Source organism: Balaenoptera borealis, assembly GCF_965194805.1.
Source record: "Balaenoptera borealis genome assembly, chromosome: 1".
NCBI lineage: Eukaryota > Metazoa > Chordata > Mammalia > Artiodactyla > Balaenopteridae > Balaenoptera > Balaenoptera borealis.
The window spans coordinates 100,348,753-100,372,352 of record NC_138860.1 but is presented as its reverse complement, the minus strand read 5'-3'; the positions used below and the strand labels follow the sequence as shown (position 1 = coordinate 100,372,352).

At 37.6% G+C, this 23,600-nt stretch overlaps 1 protein-coding gene and 1 long non-coding RNA gene across 4 annotated transcripts in view; one reads left to right on the top strand and one right to left on the bottom strand.

The window, feature by feature from the left end:
* The window catches only part of LOC309606930, a 29,787-nt gene extending 22,494 nt beyond the window's left edge, over positions 1 to 7,293 (bottom strand). Inside the window, exon 1 of the long non-coding RNA XR_014232124.1 lies at positions 194 to 7,293. This is a non-coding gene — a long non-coding RNA (uncharacterized lncRNA). The remainder of the gene's footprint in view (positions 1 to 193) is intronic.
* The window catches only part of NTNG1 (netrin G1), a 327,327-nt gene that overhangs the window by 127,988 nt on the left and 175,739 nt on the right, over positions 1 to 23,600 (top strand). The window lies entirely within an intron of this gene.

Below are 23,600 nucleotides of genomic sequence, written 5' to 3'. Positions count from 1 at the left end.
TGTGGCAAGCAGGGGCCACTCTTCATCGCGGTGCGCGGGCCTCTCACTGTCGCGGCCTCTCCCGTTGCAGAGCACAGGCTCAGTAGTTGTGGCTCACGGGCCTAGTCGCTCCACGGCATGTGGGATCTTCCCAGACCAGGGCTCGAACCCGTGTCCCCTGCATTGGCAGGCAGATTCTCAACCACTGCGCCACCAGGGAAGCCCTGGATCACTTTTTATCCTTGAATTCCTTAGATTTCTTAAAGAGGTGAAGATCTTGGTGTTGGGTTTAGGGTGTTGGACTTTTTAAACTTATTGTTTTGGTCAGTCTATGAAACCTCTCAATCTGAAGGTTAATTTGTTTCTTTACTTGTGGAAATTTTTCTTTTTTATTTCCGGTAATTTCTTATGTTCTGATAATTTCTGCATGTTTTCTGTACTCTCCTTTTGCAGCTCTATTAGATGTACTTGGAATGTACTTTTGAATACTGTATCACTTACCTCTTCTCTCATATTTGTGTGTGTATGTATGTGTGTTTGTGTGTCTTTCCTTTTCCTCAATCTTCAGAGAAATTTTCTCAGCTTTATTTATAACCCTTCTATTGGGTTTATTTTAACTATATATATTTTTAAAACACAAGAGCTCTTTATTATATCCTGTTTGTTCCTTTTTATAGTATTATGTTATGTGGAATTCGTAGAATGAATGCATGTGCTCAGTCTGCCAAATCGCCCCACAGGTCATTAAATGCTTTTAGAATTTATACTGAACACGAGTATTTTCTAGAAAAAAAAATATTACTAGTCTTTTTAAACAAAAGAAAAATGCACTTGTTTGCTATTGTCTATCATTTGTGAGACTCAGTAGTTATGTTCAAGAGTTTTGAAGATAATTGGGGAATTTGAACCACTTTACAAATGTTTTACGAATTGTATGATTTTCACATTGTTGGCACAAGACTGAGGAAATGGACCAACCCTAATGGGTTGGTCCATTTCCTCAACCCTAAAATAAATGTCTGCTTTGTCCTCCATTTTACTCAATTAGGTTTGACTCATTTACTTGGTTAAATGAGAAGATGTATACAAATCAATCCTACCTGAAATGTGGTTTGTGGACCACTGCATATCTATGAGTTGTTTGTTGCCTGCCCATGACAAGTTAAGGAACTTGCACCAGACTGTAAATCAACTAAGTTATTAAGCACACTTCTTAGTTAGCTGACATTTTTTTCCTAGCAAGACTTTCCAATGAAAGAAGCAGTGTGTTGATTAACATTTCGGTAAAAAGCTACTTCTCCTATCACAGACAGGTAACAGTTTGCATATCAGCTTCAGTCCTTGGACCACACTTTGAGAAGACTGGTAGAAATCACTTAGAATAGTGCCTGGCAGGAAAAGACATTGAATAAATGTTAAGTTGAGTCTGACACATGTTTTCTTTGGAATGAATTTTGAAAACAACTACCGTGATCGTTCACAGAAAGAATGCTTAGTTATCTCTTTAATAAAACAATAAAGTGAACTTTGCTAATTTCTCACAGTGAAAGTTTCGTTATTTTTCAGTTTGGCAAAATCCCATAAACCCCTTTAGTTTATTCGGCAGAAAACAATCATTTAAGTTGCCAATGTGACAATAGCCAAGGCTGTTGCAGAGCTCTACTTGTTGCCAATCGTTGCCTGTCTGTTCTAGCTCTCTTCCTGAGAGCCCCCATCCTGAAACTTGATGCCAGCTGATCCTAATTAATACTCTGGACACTGCAAACCCTTGTATGTATTTTGCTAGTGAGATGGGTAGTGAGTGAATATATCAACATCTGTCTTCCATCATAAGTGCCCCCAGAGTTTGGAAATGACCTCTCCATCTCTGCTTGCTGATGAATGGCAAGATATTTCTGCAGTGCTATTCAGGGTGTACTATCTGCTGCATAGGAGCCAGGCACTGACCAGCCCCCTTCTGGATGAGCTCAGGGCTCCTTGGTTCTCTTCTGGAGCACTTTTGCCTGAGGGGAAAGCCCACCTGCACCCCTAGCCTACTGTCTGGTGCCAGTTCACGAAGGGTTCCAGCTAGCTCCAGATTCCAAATGTCATGTGGTGGCCCTGTCCTTAAGTCTCATTTCAGGCATCCTGGAATGGCCTAGTTTCTAAATGGGAGTCTTAACCGTCTTTACACTCCATTTTCAGAATGGCATGCAAGCCTTCTCTGTGGGGACCTTCTCCCCTCTGACTTCTACAACTCAGTTCACACAAGACTAAATAAGCTTCACCCTAGTCCAGCTTGGTTAGAGGCTGTGACCTTCCTCAAGTACCACAGCTCCATCTTGGGACCTACCTGCTTTTCTCCCCCAGGATGCCTTGGTAGAGGCAACTCTTTGCAGAGTCTGCTCCAGCGCTGCTAAACTTCAACCTTCGAGCTCCACCTTGCCCAGTCCCTGAAATAAGGAGTGCCAAACACACATGGGTTATATTAGTGCAAATAAGCCCTTAATTTGTCACTTATTCACTTTCAGTTTTCCAAATATATATGGTAACATTATTCCTTTGTATTTAATGATTGCCCTGGAATGAGCAAGTCAGATTGTCTTGACATGGCTGGCTTGCACTTGAGTTAGCCTTATCAGGCATGGGCCACTTCCATATATCTGACCCAAATACCTTGTTACTCTTTCTCTGCTCAATCCAGTTTACACACTACTGCCATATTAACTTTCTGAATTTGCTACATGGATCCTCGTATCTACTGAAGAACCTACAGTGGCTCCCCATGGCGTAACACATGGAGTCCAAGGACTGCGGCCCGATGATTAAGCAACATCATTAACTCAGCCACTGACTCCTACACTCTAAGCTGTCGTTCAATTTTTCAGTCACATGCCCTTAATTATTGTGTCTAATTTTGCTCATATTGTTATATCTGTCTTCTCCCTTTCTACTGATTCAATTTTTATGCACCCCCTAAAGCTCAGTTAAATGCTCTCTCTTTAGGACAGCCTTACTTAATTACCTCAGCTAAACATGAACTCCCCTCTTCTGAAATCTTGCTTTATTTACGGTCATTTCCTTTTTATTTATTAGTGTACTTATCTCCTCTCTTTTGCGTATTAGCTCTGAGGTCAGACAAAGCTCCTTCATGCATCAGTGTTCACTCATAGCGGCTAACACAGTATCTTTCATATGGAAGACACTCATAAATAGTGAATGAATAAATTATTGTTTGTTTCATACTAAGAAAGAGCCAAGAAAGTAACTATTATGATGGTCACTTAATAAAGTAGGTTTGTGAAGTTTGAACCAAGGCAAGGAGAATGGGGCCACTCTTGAGGAACAAAACCTAATTCTTAGGATACTGAACAGCAGGTTTGAACATTCCCCCCTCCCAATGATTTATCTTAAAGTGTTTATTTACATATACTTTCAGAAACCTTTGTTATATGTATGCAAATAATGGTATTTGGACTGAAGGAGGTTAGAAATAACCTGTTTTGTCTGTAAATCTTTAGGAAATCTGTGTTTAAGACAAGTGGCCTAATAATTTATTCACTTCATGGTGAATTTTATAGCCATACATTAAAAATTATACTTCATTGTTTGCAAAAACATGGAAAATATTTACATAATGCAAGTGAGAAAAGTAGGATAAAATTGTATATATAGTGTAATTGTGACTGTTTTTAAAAATATATACACAAGAAAAGATTTGAGGGAAAGATCGAAACACCTCCAAAATGTTAATAATTGAGTATGGTGGCGTAACTGTGGGTGCTTTTTTCTGTTGCAATATTTTGTGTATTCCAAGTTTTCTTTAATGAATATACTAGTCTTTGCTATATTAGGAAGTAATGGATTGAAAAGGGGAGGAAAAATAACTAATAGAATGAAATCTAACTCACTGATAGCAATTGATAGGTTGATTAGTCCACTGACTTGGAATGGAGAACAGAAATGGTATCCCTCCGGGAGGACTACAGTATTCTGCTTTAAATCTAGTTTTCATTAAATTAGTTATGATACACCTCAATAAGTAATTAGTATCTCATTGATTGCCAGTCACATATATAAAACATATTTTGACATATGTAAAGATTTTGTGGGATAGTTGGGAAACACTGAGTTCTCCTAAAAATGAGTTTATACTACTTGATGCTGTAGAAAAGCATGGATTAAATTCAGAAACAATTGTGCATAACTATCCAGAATAGTCCACAGTAGAATGGATACGTAACATCACTCCTTTCTAGAGAATTATGCTGTATAATTTGATAATGTAAGAAGGTTTAACTCCAGCCCATGCTAAGGAGGTCTACTTTACTCTGTTGTGCTCCAGCTTTCAGATTTTTTCTTTCATGGGTTTTGGATTACATAGTTGTTGATGATGAATCATAGGAAAAATGAACAGCTAAAGAGTCAATGCACCTTTTTAGAAAAGCAAAAAGAAATTAGGTACCACTTATGATTGTCATTTTTATTTACGTTAACATTCTTTCTCCCTTTCAAAGGCTGTTATTGAGAGCTAAAAAGTGCATGTAAGAATGATCAAATACAACAGAAGTGAGTGCTGAGTTTTATGGCAAGAAGAAGGCAGTTTTTTAATATGTGAAAACAGTGTTTCTGCAAACGATCAGCAATTCTGATTGTGGTGTTTGACATTCAGTGTTAATCCACCAGCTCTAAAGCTTATTAAAAATGGCAGTAGACACATTGGCAGCATAGAAGCAGGTCAAAAATTTTTGAAAACAATGAGAGCTTTAAGATCAGCCATGAAATTGCGGTTATTTTAGAAATCTGACTTTTTCATAGAATCCACAGGTATATAATCAAATAGCCGAGGAATAATACTCGCAATTGGAGACAATCCCAGCAGTACATTTCAAAGATCCCAAGTCGGGGGTGGGGGGGAAGAACCTTCATTTGTTGTTTTTGCCTTTGTTCTTTTTTTCATCTGGATGTGTGGAGCTCCTCACCCCTACCCAATGGAATTAGCAATAGAATTAACGATAAAGAATAAATGTCAGCTTTTCCTCCTAAAAGAAGGAAACACATCAAAGAGACCGTGAAGATAGAAGACCTGCAGTCACTTTGTCATTTGTGAAGGTGTTTGCTGCAATTTTATTTAAGTGGGTGTTTAAAGCCATGGGAGTTATTTATGTCTTAGCTTCTATGTCTCGATTTATCTAAGAGCCACTCCCAAACCCTAATTCCTTAATTATCCAAGTGCTCATGGGAAAATGAGGACTACTCGACGGTGTACAATTGGTTGAAGGTTTAAGGAGGGTCATCTAATTTGATGTGGCAATTGTCTTCTCCTACTTGCTAAATGAGTAAGACCTGAGGACCTCAGTCATCTTTCTCAGTCACAATCCCATGCTTTGCAGCATGTCTGACAAGAAAGTCATTTCACTACTGCCACTAATGGTGAGCTGTCTAGTAATACCTAAGCCTTCTGCTGAGAAAATAGGAACCATCCAAGGAAAAATTATTAAACTAAAACTGACAGTATCTTGTCACAAGCACCCATTAATGAACACCATGGAGGATTACATGCTTCCCGTTCATTGTCTTTCTGTAATTTACTTCTGATTTCCTGAAGATTATGGAGAAGTGTTATATGAATATTTGTTGTAGCCACACATTTTGAGAAACACATAGGATTTTAAAATAAATGGGTGGACGTAACAAGAGAAATGCATTGTAAAGTCACTTCCTTAGGGTGAACATTTCAACAAAATGCGTGCCATTGTAAATATGCTATCTTTTGTCTGCTGGTAGTGAGTTTCTTTGCATAGAAGGGCTTACAGATAAATATTAATTCCTGCTTATCAATGTGATTCATTCTGATATCCATAATCTCTTATTTCAATTCCAAAGATTTTGCCAAGAGAAGTGTAAATCTCATCATCCAAATGTATGCAAAATATTAATACACTTTTTAAGCCAACAAAGATTTAGGGTATTCAAATGACAGTTTACATTGTGTCCTTCACACATATGTACAATGATGTTTATACATTTATATAAACTTCTTAAACCTGTGCAAAGTTGTATAGCTACTTACAGCTGCAGTTGGTTTTCTGAGCAATTTTGAAGACTCCTTTTTGCACATATAGAATTTTTCTTGATACAAAAGAATAATAGAGGTATTCATTTATAAAAGCAAAAATAAGTTCTACCAGCTGTGGAGGCTGAAACCCAACAAAATGTGCATACTGTGTTTGTGGCTTTACATAAAGTATTATAATAATTACTTACCATCTTTTTTATATTTCCCCCCTCCCCCCAAAAAAGGGTAGAGATAATATATTATTTTTTAAAAATTGACCTAGGGTGTAAGTAGTGTATCATTACTTTCTTAATCAGGTGCAGCATAAGATACCTAAGTTTCATGGCCCTTGATTAACTACTGGATATTCTTTGAAGCGTTAGTACCTCAAAGATTTTTACTGCTTGGCATCCCTGCCAGAAAGATAGCTCAACTCATTTAAATTGGGAAGAATGATGGTATGGACAAAAGGTTGAAGATGTAAATTTGAGAAATATCTTGAAGACCTTGACTGTGAGTCTAGGAAATTTAACCTTTACTTTATTCTCTAGGTAGGAAGGTAATGGTTGGGAGGGAGCACAAAGATTTAGTTAGCCAGATGCTTGTTTGAATTCTGGCTTTACTATTAGTTGAGCTCAACAGTCTGCAGTCCTCTCATCTGTAAAATGCAGGCAGTACTTATCTCTTAGATTATGATGAGGCGGAGGATAAATGATATAAGGTAATATAAAATAAGCTTTGCAAACTGCTTGGAACTTATGAAAAACTTGATAAATGACAGCTATCACTAATGAGAAGCCATGAGAGGATTCTGAGCATGGGAGTGATGTGATTACACCTGTAATTTAGGAAGATCACTGACAATAGCATGTAGTATAGAGTAAAGGAAGGCTGAAGGAAGGTAGAACAGAACTGTAGAGGTTGCAATTACTTAAGCACATGTTATTGAGAGCCTGAAGTATGGTACAGAAGGAGAAATAAATGACATTATAAAAAATAAGATTGGGCTTCCCTGGTAGTGCAGTGGTTAAGAATCCGCCTGCCAATGCAGGGGACACGGGTTCGAGCCCTGGTCCGGGAAGATCCCACATGCCGTGGAGCAACTAAGCCCGTGCACCACAACTACTGAGCCTGCGCTCTAGAGCTCGCGAGCCACAACTACTGGGCCCACGTGCCACAACTACTGAAGCCCGCACACCTACAGCCCGTGCTCTGCAACAAGAGAAACCACCACAATGAGAAGCCCACGCATCACAACGAAGAGTAGCCCCCGCTCCGCTTGCCGCAACTAGAGAAAGCCCTCACACACCAACAAAGACCCAACACAGCGAAAAATAAATAAATAAATAAATAAATAAATTTATATTGAAAAATAGGATTGATGGAGTGGGATAACTGATATGAGCATGAAGGAAAGGGCAAAGAAAAAGATTTCAAAATTGGAAACTAAGTGACTAGGAGGATGTTGACACAAATTGGGAAGCACAGTAAAATGATGAAGTAGGCCTTGGAGTTCCCACTGGGACATTCAGACCAGGATATCTGTCTGGGCCATTGAAAAAGAAGGGCAGTGGTATAGTGGAAAGGTTTATATATTTGAGAGGTGTCTGCATTGAAGTACAGATTGAAGCCAAGAAGTAAGATGAGTATTGTGATTTTGTAGGGGAAAAACAGAAAAAGTCCAAAATCAGAACTGAGAAATACCAGCATTTATGATAAAGTAAGAGAAGAATCAAATAGAGGTGAAAATCATGTCCTAAAAGCCAGTGAAGGTAAACTATGTTACATGCAATCAATGAAGTATTATTCAGCACTAAAAAAGAAATGAGCCATCAAGCCATGAAAAGACGTGGAGGAACGTTAAATGCATGTTACTAAGTGAAAAAAGGCAACCTGAAAAGGCTACATACTGTATGATTCCAACTATATGACATTTTGGAGAAGAAAACTGTAGAAATAATAAAAAGATAAGTGGTACTAGTGGTGAGGGGTGGGGAAGATGAATAGGCAGGGCACAGAGGATTTTTAGGGCTGTGAAAATACTCCGTATGCTATTATGATGGTGAATATATGTCATTACATATTTGTTCAAACCCATGGAACATATAACATCAAGAGTGATCCCTAAGGTAAACTATGGACTTTGGGTGATTATGTGTCAGTTCATCCTTGGTAAAAAATATACCATTTTGGTTAGTGATGTTGATAATGAGGGAGGTTATGCATGTGTGGGAGCAGGAGGTATATGGGACATCTCTGTAGCCCCCTCTTAATTTGGTTTTAAACATAAAACTTCTCTTAAAAATTAATCTTATTTGTTAAAAAGTCAATGAAGCCATTGCAAAGGATTGAGGAATGAGTGGGGATTGAATAAAATGAAACAGGTGTAAAACACTGTTTTAAGAAGTTTTGTAGTGAATTGTAGTGAAGTCAAGAAATATTTATATTCTGAGGAGGTTTGAATTAATTTATTTTATTGGAAGGTTATACATTCAGTCTTATTAGATTAATTGTTTTGAAGTCTCTTTTGAATCAGGCTTCAATGATTTTCTTTGTCTTAGCTTCCTTTCTCCCTAATTTCTCAGACAACTTCCTAGACAAAAGTCAAGATAACTTTTGTATGATACAAGTATACACACGAGTTCTCGCTTTAATAAAGTATGATCTTCTCTAGTCAGTTGTTTCTCCCAATGACCCCCATGATTATTTCAAAATCTTTGCATTCCTCCTTCCTTCTCTTCATTCCCATCAGACAACCTACTTCAGTGAGAAAACACAGGCCATCAGAGATGCTGATTCTTTCAACTTTCCACCATCACATCTATAAACACATGTGCCTGCGAGTCTCCTGGTTTTTCTTTTCCTCCTTTCACAATGGAGCTGGGTGACCCCTCCATCTACTGCGCTGGATTTCTCTCCTCCCTCCTTTTCAAGAACCTGTGCTACTAGTCATCTCCTCGCCTTACATACGGGCAGCCTCACATTGACTTCTTCATATCAGACATCAAACAGGCTCAGGTCTCAACCAAACACTTTTAAAGTTCTCCCTTTACTGCTTATGTTTCTCCAACTCCTTTTTTTAAAGAGGTTGTTAATTCCATAGCTTCATAAAGTTTGTCCAACTTTTCACATACAGTGCCACTCATTGCCTTCTGCCTTTGCAAGTTTCTTTGCTTGGAATGATTCCCTGCCTCTCAAATCCCCTGCCCCTCCCCAAGCTTCTTTATACTCATCTTTTCAGTCTCAACTTAAATATCACTTCTTTGGAATAGTTTTTTTCTCAACCCTAGTTTAGGAGTTTTTCTTTATTATACCTACTACCCTTCTAGCTACTTCTCATGCTTCTTTCTTAAGAGATTATAAATTCCACATGGAAAGGATAATCCGTCTTGTTCATTCTTGTATAATGAATTCTGCATACAGCCTGGCATAGAGTAAGCATTCAGGAAATTTTGTTGAATATTCATCACATATGCTCATTAATAGATAGATTCCCTAGTACTTATAATGTAATTTATCAAAAGAATAGATTTGGACTCAATTGATTTTCACATTAATTGATTTTTATACATTGATTTTCGGAGTAAAGCAAGGAATATTTTCATGTGAAATCATATTTCCCACTAAGCACAATTATAATTTCAAATATGTTTTTACTGAAAAAGTGTTGACCTCAACATATGATATAACCATCCTTAACATTTCTGTATATACTTCAACAAGCATTATCTCTGCCATATGTATTTAATTTTTCAGTTTGTATATTTAATTCTCTTATACCACTAATAACTTAGTCAACCAGACACATAATACTTATATATACACATACTGAAGAATAGAACAGAATCATTTCACAGTGCATAGGCATTTCCCATGATGTGATAACACGTTCACTTATGGCTTGAGAACCTTGCTGATCCTGCCTTAATGCAAAGATTTTTAGCAGAGCAGCCCAGCTAGAAGAGCCAAATGAAATGCTAGAAAAAAAGAGAGTAATGACAGAAAGGTACCTGAAGTGACAGCTTAAAGACTTGGGCCCTGATCCTAATATGGTCACTGATTAGCTGTGTGATCTTGGATACGTCATCTGACTTCCTTGAATCTACTTCATTTGCAAAATTGAACTTTTAATTGAGGTAACTTTATGTCAAAGGTGTACAATGCCTTTGAGCCTACATTTCCTAAGCATTGTGAGGGAAGGTAGGCATAGTCCTTATTCACAAATAGCTTATCTTCTTCATATGGACCCAAGCCAAAAACAGTCTATAATTAAACAAAACATGCTGTTGTACTTGACATGATTAAGTGCTTAATGAACAGAAAAGACCATCCATGCTATAGAGTTTAGAGAAAAGAACTTCTCATTAAACGGTAAGACTCTTCCCTGTCAATACAATAATATAAGATCAAGTATAGAGGATCTAATTATGTGCTTGTATGTAGAACCTACTCATGAATATTCATTGAGTAAATGAATGACAAACCAGGTGGATGAATCAATGAATTAAAATGTTTCAAATATTGATTACACCTGAAGAAATATTCCAAAGTGTTTCATACATATATGTGTATATGTATATATGTATATGTGTATATATATATATATAATTATACACACACATACATAATGTATATGTATTTGTGTCTGTGTGTGCATGGGTCTTTTTCATAAATGTAAAGGTAGCATTTCACATAGGAGGAAAATGAATTTTTCAAGCAATATAGCTGACTTAATTTATTAACTACTTGAAAACATTAGAGTTTTTATATTATAGCCCATACCAAGATATGTTACAAATGATTTAAAGGTTCCATGATGCCATAAATGAAAGAAAATATATGTGAATATTTGTACTTAGTGGAGTGAGAATGCATGTTCTAAATTCTATCTAAAACCAAAGGTAGAAGCCATAAAGGAAAATACAGATAAACCTGACCATATTAAAATTTCAAGTTTACTTCATCAAAAACATTCATAAGAAATATGCAAATGACAAACTTGGGCCATTTTGCAATGGATTTGACAGAACTAACAGTCTTAGTATAAAAAACCCTTTCAAATAAATAATAAGAAAGGTACTTGCAACCTAAAGATTTTTTAAGTGAAGGCTAAAGACATAAATTTTAAAATTTACAAGAAATAAAGAAGAGGAAAGCAATGGGTCAATAAACATGTGAAAAGCTGTTTTACTTCATTAGTTCTTAAAAATTCAAATAGAAACAAATGTTTTGTATTGACAAGGGTGTGAAGAAATGGTCATTCACTTTCCCTGCTGGTGGGAATATAATTGTGATCTTCCTGGCAAACAATTTAGAAATACCATAAGTATTAACAGATCTTCAAATGTGTTACCCACTGATCCAGCAATTCCATCGTTAGAAATTTAGCTTAAAGAAATAATCAGAAACGTAGGCAAAAATAAATGTGCAAATATGGTCACCTAGGATTTATTTATAATCAGGAAAAATGAGAAATAACTACATAAGCATTTTGGCTGGGGAAGATGAAAAAACTGTGCAGAAATTTTTATAATCTTTTCTTAAAAGCAACCTGTCAGGGTGCATCGAGAATTATATATATTTTTACATATTTATATTCTTTGACATATTGATTCATTTTCTAGGAATTTCCCCTAAGAAAATAATAGGAAACACAGATAAAGCCAAATTCATGAAGATATTCATTGCAACATTACAGCAATTTAGAATCCATTGTTGGCCTATGAGCACTGAGTAAGCAAATTGTAGAGTCCTAAAACAGAAGAGTATGCAGCCATTATTGATGTTATTTATAAAATGTTTTCAATATCTTGGAAATACGTGTATATCAGATGTTAAAGTGAGAAAAAGACTGTGTTTCTGGGTTCAAACCAGCACTCTGCCATGACCTACTATGACTTCTCTAAGCTTCCATTTTTTTAGTCCAGAAGACGGGGTCATATTGTGCATTCCTTACAGGGATGCTGTGAGGATTAAACAAAATAATGAATATAAAGTACTTAGCGCAAGACACATACCACGCAATAAAAATTTTTTTTTTTTAAATGGGGCGCATGATTCCATAAAAGAATGGTTGTAACTCTCTGAGTATACAATGAAAATAATTCACTGTAGCAGTAATAGTGGTTATCTTGGAATGATGCAAGTATAAGTGATTTTTCTTCTATATATATTTCAGATTTTTCTACTTTCATAATTTTTAAAGTATATTGGTTTTGTGTTTTGTTTTGTTTCCAAATGGTAGAAAGCAGACAAAGGATTGTGAAAAGAAAGAGTAAGTCAGACAGGCAGCAGCAGCCGGTACCTGGGCCACCAGAGCAGAGCCGCTGTCAGCCGGCACCATCTGCTACGCGGTAGTCAGCGTCCTGGCCAGTGAGGTGTAGCCTGGTGGCCAGAGCAGTGGTTCTGCAGTTGTGGTGTGTATCTGAATCATCTGTGGAGCCTGAGGACAGCAGAGATGCCAGGGTCCCACCTCCAGATATTTTAATTTGGTAGGACTGAAGTGGTATCCAAGGGCTGGAATTTTTAATAGCTACTCCACCTGTGATTCTAACTCACATCAAAATTTGAGAACCCTTGGGCTAGAGCATGGTATTAATGAGGCCAAAGTTCCAGACTGCATCCTCAAGGGTCTTCCATAGGTAGCCGCTTGGTGTGCCTGCAGGCTGCATGCCCATTCACTGCCATATGTCTAACCGAGGCCGGGCCAGTTCGGGGCATGAATGGAAAAGAGCGCATTATCTCCACCCCTCTCTCCACTCCACCGCCCGCCCCCGCCCCGCCCCGCCCCGCCCCTGCAACTACACACACTGTGAAACAAATAACCCCAAACACATGTCCTATTATTGGTGAGTCAGTAATAGCACCTTTGCTAGACTGTAAGAGGACATGTAAATATATATATATATTTTTTTTTTAATTAATTTATTTTATTTATTTATTTTTGGCTGCGTTGGGTCTTCGTTGCTGCACCCGGCCTTTCTCTAGTTGCAGTGAGCGGGGGCTGCTCTTCGTTGCGGTGTGCGGGCTTCTCATTGCTGTGGCTTCTCTTGTTGCAGAGCACAGGCTCTAGGGGTGCGGGCTTCAGTAGTTGTGGCTGCTATATATGGCGGTTGATAAAGCTGAGACAAAGCAGGTGATCTGAAAAAGTAATCAGTTTAATGCCATTCATGTTTAAAGGTTAGGATGGTTTTGCTTTTTCAAGAGAATTACAGAGATTAGTGAGAGTTCACAATTGTTTAGTGTTCATTTGGAATCCTTCAGCATTTTCCTCATGTTTTTGTTAGTATCATTGATTTATCCACTGTTTTGTAACATTACCTTAAAACATAACGTGCTATGGGTCTGAGTTCATCTGAAGTTCAGGGTGTTCCAATATGTAAAACGACCTGACCTGATGGGACTCAGAAGTTTTTTCATCCAAAATAGTTTCAATCTTAGTGCACCCAATAAGTGAATTCTTTGCAACACTCAGCCATCTGATTTTTACTTGCCCTTTTGCAAAGTCCATTCATGTTTGCTTTTGAAAATAACTTTTAATTAAAGTCATCCCATGGATTTTACACTGTGTTCAGTTTTCAAAGTCAGAAAGCGGTTGTGTAATTACATTAGGGCTGGTTGGGACGTGCAGGACGAATTGTTTGTACTCCTGCCTTTTTAAAAATGGAGCCCAGTGGAGCGAGTTATGTCACTTTGATATTCCTGTAGATATTGCTCAACCTTGTTTCTTTTCTTCTGGTTCTTTTTAGACGTGATTATTTTAAGTTTTGTTACCTATACCTTTGGTCCGTTCTTTTTGTTCATTCGTTGTGGAAATATCCAACTTCACTTTGCTTCATATTCACAGATCCTCTTGCTTCTATGGTGGATTAAATAATCCAGTTTTTTTCCCTGGATTTGGAAGTATCAAATAGCCTTACTGTTTGTCACTAGTTTTCCTGTGCCATAATGAAGATGTATCTAGTGGCATTTGGCTTATGCAGTTGAATCCTGAAGGGCGCAATAGGTTTGTGGCATAAATGTGAAGAGAAAAGGCCTTGATATCTGTCCCATTTAGTTTCAGTTCCTTCTTCTTTGAATTACAGTTATGGGAACACTATATTTCTTCATCTTTAAAATGAAGACAATAATATGGATTTTGCAGGTTTGTTCTGTAAATTAGCAATAATGTTTATAAAGAACCAGGGATATAGCAGGCATTTAATAAATTATAGCTATTACAATGAATGCATATAGAAATATATGTATAAAGTAAATAAATGATGAAAAGCAGAAAAAGCTAGCTAATATACGAGATGACAGACTCGAGATTCAAAGTTGTTTCAACTAGTATAATATTTAACAAGTATAAAGATACAGTATCCAATTTAGGTTCCAAAACTGAGCTACTAGTTGCCTAATTCAATAGATATGTTAACATCTTTGTTTATACTTTACTGCAGTATTTGTCCCTGATTACCCAGGTTCTATCGTCAACCTTTTGAACTTTCCATTTTATTATAGTTTTCCATGATTCACTGGTGAACACCAGACTCACATATTCTATTACCAAGCATCACCCAGTAATCCTATACAAATTTTGACAAGAGAACTCATTGAGTTTGCCTAAATCTTCCTTCAATTAATTGCCTGGCTTGATGAATGGTATATTACCATTTACACAGGCACCCAAACCAGAATCTAGACTCTTCAAGTCTCCTTACTGCCACCACCACTCACTCAGCAAACCAAGTCCTATGATTTTTATGTTAATTCTTCTTATATGGCATGACTATTTATTCCTAATCATCCACCAGCCTCTTCCATAGTTAGTGCCTGTCATAATTCCTGCCTGGATTTCAATAGCTACTTCACTGGACTCCCTGCCTCACTACCCTGGCTCCCTGACAAACTGCCCTCAAACCTTCTGTCAAAGTTGAGTGTATCACAGATTTTGAGTTAGATACACCTATATTTAAGTTCCACTTCCATCTCTTATGGGAAAATTATTTAACTCATTTTATGTGGCTGTAAAATAAGGATAATAATATGCATACCATGTTTGTTGAGAACATTACATTTGAAAGTGTATGTCATAGAAAGGAACCTTAATACTTGCATTTACTGGGCTTCCCTGGTGGCGCAGTGGTTGAGAATCTGCCTGCTAATGCAGGGCACACGGGTTCGAGCCCTGGTCTGGGAAGACCCCACATGCCGCGGAGCAACTAGGCCCGTGAGCCACAACTACTGAGCCTGCGCGTCTGGAGCCTGTGCTCCGCAACGAGAGAGGCTGCGATGGTGAGAGGCCCGCGCACCGCGATGAAGAGCTGCCCCCGCTTGCCACAACTAGAGAAAGCCCTCGCACAGAAACGAAGACCCAACACAGCCAAAAAAATTAAAATTAATTAATTAATTAATTTAAAAAAATAATAATAATAATTGCATTTACTGCTATTATCTTTCCCTGCAAATTTGTCTACGTCACATCTCTCCCTAAAACCCCTTAATGATGCCCAATAACTTTTTTTTTTTAATTTATTTTAATTTTTGGCTGTATTGGGTCTTCGTTTCTGCGCGAGGGCTTTCTCTAGTTGCGGCGAGCGGGGGCCACTCTTCATCGCGGTGCGCAGGCCTCTCACCATCGCGGCCTCTCTTGTTGCGGAGCACAGGCTCCAGATGCGCAGGCTCAGTAGTTGTGGCTCACGGGCCCAGTTGCTCCGCGGCATGTGGGATCTTCCCAGACCAGGGCTCGAACCCGTGTCCCCTGCATTGGCAGGCGGATTCTCAACCACTGCACCACCAGGGAAGCCCCCAATAACTTTTAAAATAAAATTCAGTCTCATCTGCTTAGCTGACCAGTTCTCTCATGGCCTGGTCCCAACTCTAGATTCTTCTTTCATCATTGACCATTTTATGCCCTTCCCTCCGGACTGTTCTATTTCTAAGCTATTTCCTGGATCCATAGCAATCTCAGGTCTCTCACAGCTCTTTGTCCTTAAACACACCCCTCCTGTACTTAGAAGACACTCTCTTGCCTGGTGACTGTGTTCTCTCCCTTTAGAACTCACATATGACCTGATGTACAGAGATTTTCTTTGGCCTAATCGAGGTGACCAACCATTCTGGCTTGTCAAAGGTGGGCTTAGTTTACAACCGCTGTCTCCCTGTAATTATTATTAGCACCACCTTTCACACTCAGAGAATTGGATGATATATTATATGGTCACCCTACCTAAATTCCACTTGTTCCCAGGTCCAGCTAAGCATCCCCTATTTTCTGTTTCCATAGCATTCTGCATCCCCTTCTGCTTTAGATTTATCACAAAATAAATTTTTCATAAAATCTCATTGCTTTATAAAATCTCACTTACCTGTCTCCCACTGGACCATGAGCTCCTTGAGGGCATGAATTTCATCTCAATTTTTTTCACATTATTCATTCCTAGCACAGTGCCTAGAAAGCATAAAGAGTTGTATGTTAATTACAGCAGCCTATCTTCCTAATTCCACTTAAATTACCTATGAAAAACTAAAAAGGGAAAGATGCTTCAGCAGCACATTGCAAAAATGAATGAGAATTCATTTGGGTCTCTATTGTGCCTGAAATACCAATGCGACAGATGTGGACCCCATAGAGAATTACCTTCATTACCATGTTGTCCTGCCTGCTTTGTTTTATACTGTAGATCCAGCTCCCACTTATCCATTCAGCTCTCTCTCTTGCATTTGCCCTCTGTCACCTGCCATCAAACTCTACATTAAGTCACAAAAGACATATAAATGCTAATTAGTTTTTCCTTTTGCTTTCAATCACAGACCAGCCCTCCAAACTTCATTCCCTGTGTCCCACTGAGTAATTATAACAAGAGCAGCTAGCATTTATTGCGAGCTTACTGTATGCTGGACCACTCTAAGCACATTTTATATATTAACTATATCATTTAATAGTGTGAGGAGTAAATAGTATCCTTTGTGCTACAGACTCATTCTGAATTGAGGCTTCCCTCAACTAGCCCTGAACTTCGTTTCCTGACACACATCTTTATTTGATCTTGCTGTGTCCATCTCTATCAGTGCTGGAAGTCAAGAATTGTCTTCCTGGTCTTCTTGTGTTGTGAACCAAACCATTTTACTCCTTGAAGGGCTCCTATGCTAACATCTTATCCAGGCCCTAGAAGACAAGTTTTAAGAAGAGCTGCTCCAGCATAAGCAACATAACAACCAAATGCAATAAGCACATTGTTTGGGACATGATGCAACAAACTAGCTTTAAAAGACAGTTTTGAATCACTAGGGGAAATTTGAATATGATCATGCAATATGAGATATTAAGGAATTATTGTTAATTTTGTTAGATGTGATAATGTCATTGTGTTTATGTGTTAGAAAAAGTTAGGGATGCATTCTGTGGATTTAAGAGTGAAATGAACTGATGTCTGTGGTATGCTCTAAAATATTCTAGCAAAAATTATAAAAATGAAAACAGAAAACATCAAACGGGGTTACTGATAATAGAAGAGGACACAGATGAACAGACTATTGACAATTGTTGAAGGTGGGTAATGGGTACAAAGTGGTTCACTATTCTATTCTTCTGCTTTAGCATATGTTTAAAAATCTCATATCAAACATTTAACAAATGGTGGTTCCTGGCAACCCCACTCTAGTTGTGCTGAATCAAGATCACTGGGAGTGGAGCCCTGGAATCTGCATTCTTAGAAAGCTCCCCAGTTGATTCTTCAGTGCCCTGAAATTTGAGAACCACTGGTTGAAATTTAAGACGGCAGGATCATTTCTCTAATATCTTTCTCTCCCCGGGACAACAGTTGCTGCTGCTCAAGATGTCCAAGCAAAACCTTAACTTCAAGGATGAAAATATCAACGCATCAATCTCAAAGATGAATAGCAATAGCAGCAATTCTGCCACACAGAGCCAAGTTGTAAGGGTTCAGAAATAAACCTGGTCTATTTCATGAAATAGAGGACATGGTTTTAGAAATTACCTACTTTTTATTCTTAATGAAATAAAAGAGGACATTGTCTCTGCTGAGCAAAAGCAGGCCTGGGTAAGAAGAGCATGCTACGTAATGAAAATGACAATAACTGAAATAAAAATCTTATTTGAAAGTAGTAAAAAGCAGACTTGACATTGCAAATAATCAAATCAGCCATACCCAGAATACTGAAAAAATGAAATCACGGGTTTAAACAATGAGACAGAGTATAATGGGCAGAGAGCTCAGTCATGAAGATAAAACCTATAGACTCAACAAATGGATCAAAATTAATCATTAAAGATGTAATAATATGTATTTTAGAATTCTGGGACGAAAAAGACCCAAAAATAGCAGTTGAAAGAGTTTATCATGTTCCAGGTAACTTGGTAATCAGGGTAATGACAGAAACAGTTTCTTGTTATAATTTTTAAATTATAAAAAATTGTGCTGATGAATTTCATAAGTTTCAGAACAGAAAAGCTAGGTTCCTTCAACAGGAGTTAACATTACCTTTCTTCATAGTTCTCATCTGCACTTTCTTAGGCCTGAAGATGATGGAGCAACTCTAGTATTCCTGGGGGGAAATTATGAGATGTTCACGTAAGAACGCATCCTCATTTTAACCTTGACTAAGTCAGGATTCATCTTCCAATCAGTGTCCTACAGTTGCTGTTTAACAGGTGACAGTTGTGACATAGTTGTCTTTGCCTGCACATGCACAAACCTTGCTGGAATTCCTGTTGACACGACTAAACAAGGGTAGCCTCTTGATGTTTCAAAAGCAAACCATTTCAGGTCAATAGGAGGAAGGAATATGAGTCTCGATTCTTGTCTAAAAACTCTCTATTAGCATCTGCTAGTAATATCAAGAAAATATAAGCATCAAAACTTGCAAAATAGGTATTAGCAACTTGGGAGAAAAATCCTATAGATGGTAAAAGCACTTTATTAAGAGTGTTGCCTTGGGTTTATGGGTTCCAGGAGGTTCATTATACTATTTTCTCTATAATATGCATCTTGGAAAAATTTTGAAATTAAAAGTCTTTTAAAATTGGAAGAAGTGGAAGGAGCAGGAAGAGAGGGAAAGGAGATAATGCATTCCCAATGCTCCCTGATTGCTCAGATGATTTTGGGTAGAAAAGCGCAGTGGTTGAGAATCCACCTGCCAATGCAGGGGACACGGGTTTGACCCCTGGCCCAGGAAGATCCCACGTGCCGCAGAGCAACTAAACCCGTGCACCACAACTGCTGAGCCGTGTGCCACAACTACTGAAGCCCACGTGCCTAGAGCCTGTGCTCCGCAGCAAGAGAAGCCACTGCAATGAGAAGCCCGCGCACCGCTACGAAGGGTAGCCCCTCCTCGCCGCAACTAGAGAAAACCCGCGCGCAGCAACGAAGACCCAACGCAGCCAAAGATAAATAAATAAAATAAATAAAAAATAAATAAATTTATAAATACTGAGAGATCACCTGAAATCTGGATTTTTTATAGTTTCTCTTGAAAAATTAGAGAATGTGGCAGAACTGGATCTAAATTCCTATGGGGAAACAATCAGCTGGAGCTGACTGGTGATTGCTCCCCTCACCCAGTGCCTGAGTTCCCCATCCCCCCAGACCCCACACTCATTCCTTTACACACAGTATACTTCATCGATTGACTCTGCCTGCCTGACTCTTATGATCTTTGAGTTTGTGACCTCGAATCTAGATGATTGTTGTAATTGAGACAGTTGTTTACTTGGAGACAATAAACCATGACAACTGCAGACAACGCTTAAGATTTTTTTTTTAAGTTAGAAACAGCAGTTACATCTGTTTTGTGATATTTAGTCCTATTAAAAGCAATCCAGATCAAGCAAGTGCTCCATTTCTCCTTTTTAAATTTGGGAGTTTTATCTGTGTCTTAAAAATTAACAAATTTTACATTCTACTTTCATGTTCTGTTAATACCCTGAACTAATTATTGGTGTACGTATTTTAAAAAGTGAAATAGCAATAAAAATACCACATTATGTTTAGATTTATTTTCATATTTACTCTGAGGTAGCAAGAACTCTTATTATCTATGAAAGTCTTAATATACCATTGTTTAAGTTGATATTAGTACTCACCACTAACAGCTTTCAGTGGTTGAGAGTGATTCTATAGGGGACTAGACTTCATCCTGGGCAAAGAGCAAAAGAAACAAAAGTAGAGGAAGAACCAGGAACAGCCTCTCAGTTTCCATAGATTAGGGTTGCATTTTGGTAGGGAACATTCACCCCAAGTGGTCTCCTTCCTCTCCTGGTTGTCTCCAAACTCATTTGATGTGCACATCATCAGTAAAAGGTAGGGAACATGTACCCTCAATATATGTATATTCTTTTATGTAAAAATGGAATACATGTTTTGCACTAATACATTTTAAGCATTATAAAACATGTCAAAATAAGCAATTTGTAGCATGATGTAACACATGTGGAAATAGATGTTCCAATATTTTCTTCAACTCCCCTAACGGGCTACTTTGGCCCTCTTCTTAACTGTATCCACCCCAGTGTTTCCCAAAGTCTACTCTATGCAACAGCAGCTCAATGTCATTTTAATAACAAAGGATTTAATTGTCAAGTAAGTTTGGAAAATGCTAGGTTAAAATTAGGTAGGTTTCCTTGCCATGTGATTTCTCATCTTTAATACAGAATCACACTGTGAGTTCTTATGAGGGAGAGCGCCTATAGGGCTAACATTCCTTGAAGATCTCTTTGGGAAATCCTGCTCTATTCAAGTTTTCTAGAGATCATCTTTGCTTGCTGTTTGCCATCCCTTTCCATAGAGTCCCATATAATCACCAAAAGATCCTGGACACCAATTCTCAACCTCTGAATTCCAAACCTTTCATCTCACTGACTCTTTTCTTTCTTAAGACCATGTCCTTCCTCCCCTTTGCACCAAGAACCTTGTGTCTTTTTTAATAAGCCCTGTTTGGGTCTTAGCCTCAGCTCTCTTCTTATCCATGCAACTGTTGTATCTTAGCTTTAGGTAAGACTTGCCTGCCTAGATCCACTCCAGTTTCTAGGATGAATCCTGGTCTTAGATAAAAGGGATTTAAAATAGATCTACTCCACAATTTGGAACTTGCCGCAAATTCACTCTTCCTGCTTTGTCTTGATTATGTGTAGGAACACCTATTCTGATAATTTTTTTATTCCTAGGACCCAGTTCCCACTGTACTCCATTGATGATAATCCGGTGATTGCTAACCTGCCTGGCATCTGATCCTCTCAAGAACTTTAAACTCTTGCTATACAGAGAATATGTTTATCAGGGACTGAAACAAAGTAAAATATCAGTTAGGTTCTGTTCAGGAACTACTGTAGTGTACCAATATTTTGATCATAAAGAAACAACTTAGATTTGGTTCTGCCCACTTTCTGCCACTACTAGCCGTGCAATCTTGGCAGTTCACTTAAGTCCCAGTTTCCTCAGCTGCAACATTAGAATAGTAACAGTGATTTCCCCATAGGATTGGTTTGTTTGTTTGTTTGTTTTGAGAATCAAATAATTTAATTCATATATAAAGTATTTGGAATAGACTACTTAGAACAGTCCTGGCATAAAATAGATTCACAATAAATATTAACTTTTGTCATTATTGTTGTTGTTTTAAACAAATTAAAACATTAGGTATTTAGGTATTTTTCTGTAGCATTAGATATTGTTTCTGAAGAAAGTTGGGCCTTTTTTGTAATTCAATAAAAATCAAATGTTTGTGTTTCATTTGGGGATCTAAAACTGCACATTTTGTTTCTGGTTTTAATATTTCTTAAGTTGCTCAATACTGATTATTCTTAATATATGTCAAAATAGTACAGTAGAAAAGTAGTGTCAACCCACTTTGGTCTTAAGAGTTCAGATCCCTGTAATTATCCTGTCCATTTGTTTTTGTTTACTACCTTTTATATGGTGTCAACATACCAGACTGTACAGAGGTGGTCCCTCTTGGTGGAAAAGCTTCTTTTCGACAGCAACGCCACAAATACTCACAATCATATTCATCACTTCTTTAGGTTAGCCTGGTGTTTGTTTTGTTTCGTTTGATATTTCTTGTACTACAATAGTAAAATATGATTTGGCCATCAGATGTTAATAAATTACTGCATTTAAAGTTTGGCAAAATTTATTTTAAATCTTGGGCTGTCCACCATTCAATAAGTAGTATAACTATTTTCCCTCACCCTGTAGGCTCATGAGCCATCAAATACTGTACTAAAACAATACTGATCCTGCAGCAAGATAAAAAGAAGGCTAGCAATAAGGACAATGTGATTTTACACTTTAATATCTAATATTAGATCCAAAGTCCAATATAAAATAATCTAATATTTAAAATTCAATATCTTCTGACTTCCCAGTTCTGAAATCATTTGAGTAGACCAGTGCAATCCATTCAAGACAAGTAGATTTTCTGCTGATATGGCCCTGAACTAATATTGAGGAAGATCTGCAATTGCCTAAAATCAGTCCTTATATTGGCTTCTGTAAGTGAGAGTTAACCACAGCAGATTAATGAAATTAGAAGATGAGAAATAAAGGAGACATTTATTCAATAATTTTAGTCATAGAGCATCCTGGCTACTAACTAAAAAGATTTAGCCGATAAATAAGAGAGTTTTTTTGCACTGGGAATACATCCTGTGTTTGCAAAATTATAATGTAGATACTAGCAACTTAGTCCCACACTTAACCTTCTTTCATGAGTATGTTTATCTTTTCCCTTCCCACTACATTTATTTGCACTTTGTTATCAAAATGGATCTGTCTTAAAAGTGCATTGCTTGATCCTTTTTCCCATTTAAACTATTATCCCATTTTCCTTGCTTTCATTTCCAGACCTTTCCAATGCATGCTTTGAAGCCCTGACCTCCCCTTTTTTTAATCTTTCCACCATGCTCTAGTAAAATAGCTTCTGCCTCAGCACTCTATTATAACAAGTTTCCAAGGTCATTGACAACCACTTTCAAGACAAATCAAAAGATTTTTCTTATTCCTTATCTTCTCCCAAATATCTGGCACTATTGATCATATACTCTTTTTTTTTTTTACTACTGGTCTTTTGAAATATTTTTTTTTTATCTAGGATAGGAATTGCCTTTTCATTTTCCTGGAGGTCAGATTAAATTTTTATGTCTCTCCTCTACATACATTCAAATATTTAGACTGCCCTAATTGTATATATATACTCAAATGCGGGTTATAAGCTGCGAATAAAATCAGCTCTAAGTAAATGATGTGTTTACACTTATAACCAAATACATGGACTCTTCCTTCTTCTAGGGGAGTTGATTAATTCCTACATGGTTGGTCCAGAAGAGGTTCCTCCAGAAAGAGTAACTCCATCCCCTACCCCTAAACTCTGGAATAATTTATTAATACTGGGGTTGAGGAATTTCTAATTACCTTTCTGGAGGCACTTAAATGCATCCTTGTTGCAGTTTGATTTTTGACCATCCAGTTCATATTCTTTTCATGTAATTTTAAAAGAACTTTTTGGTCCTTGTGGCTGTTCTCCTTTTGGCCTTCCCAACAATGAAAAACACAAATCTCAGACAATTCTTCAAAGACTTCTTATT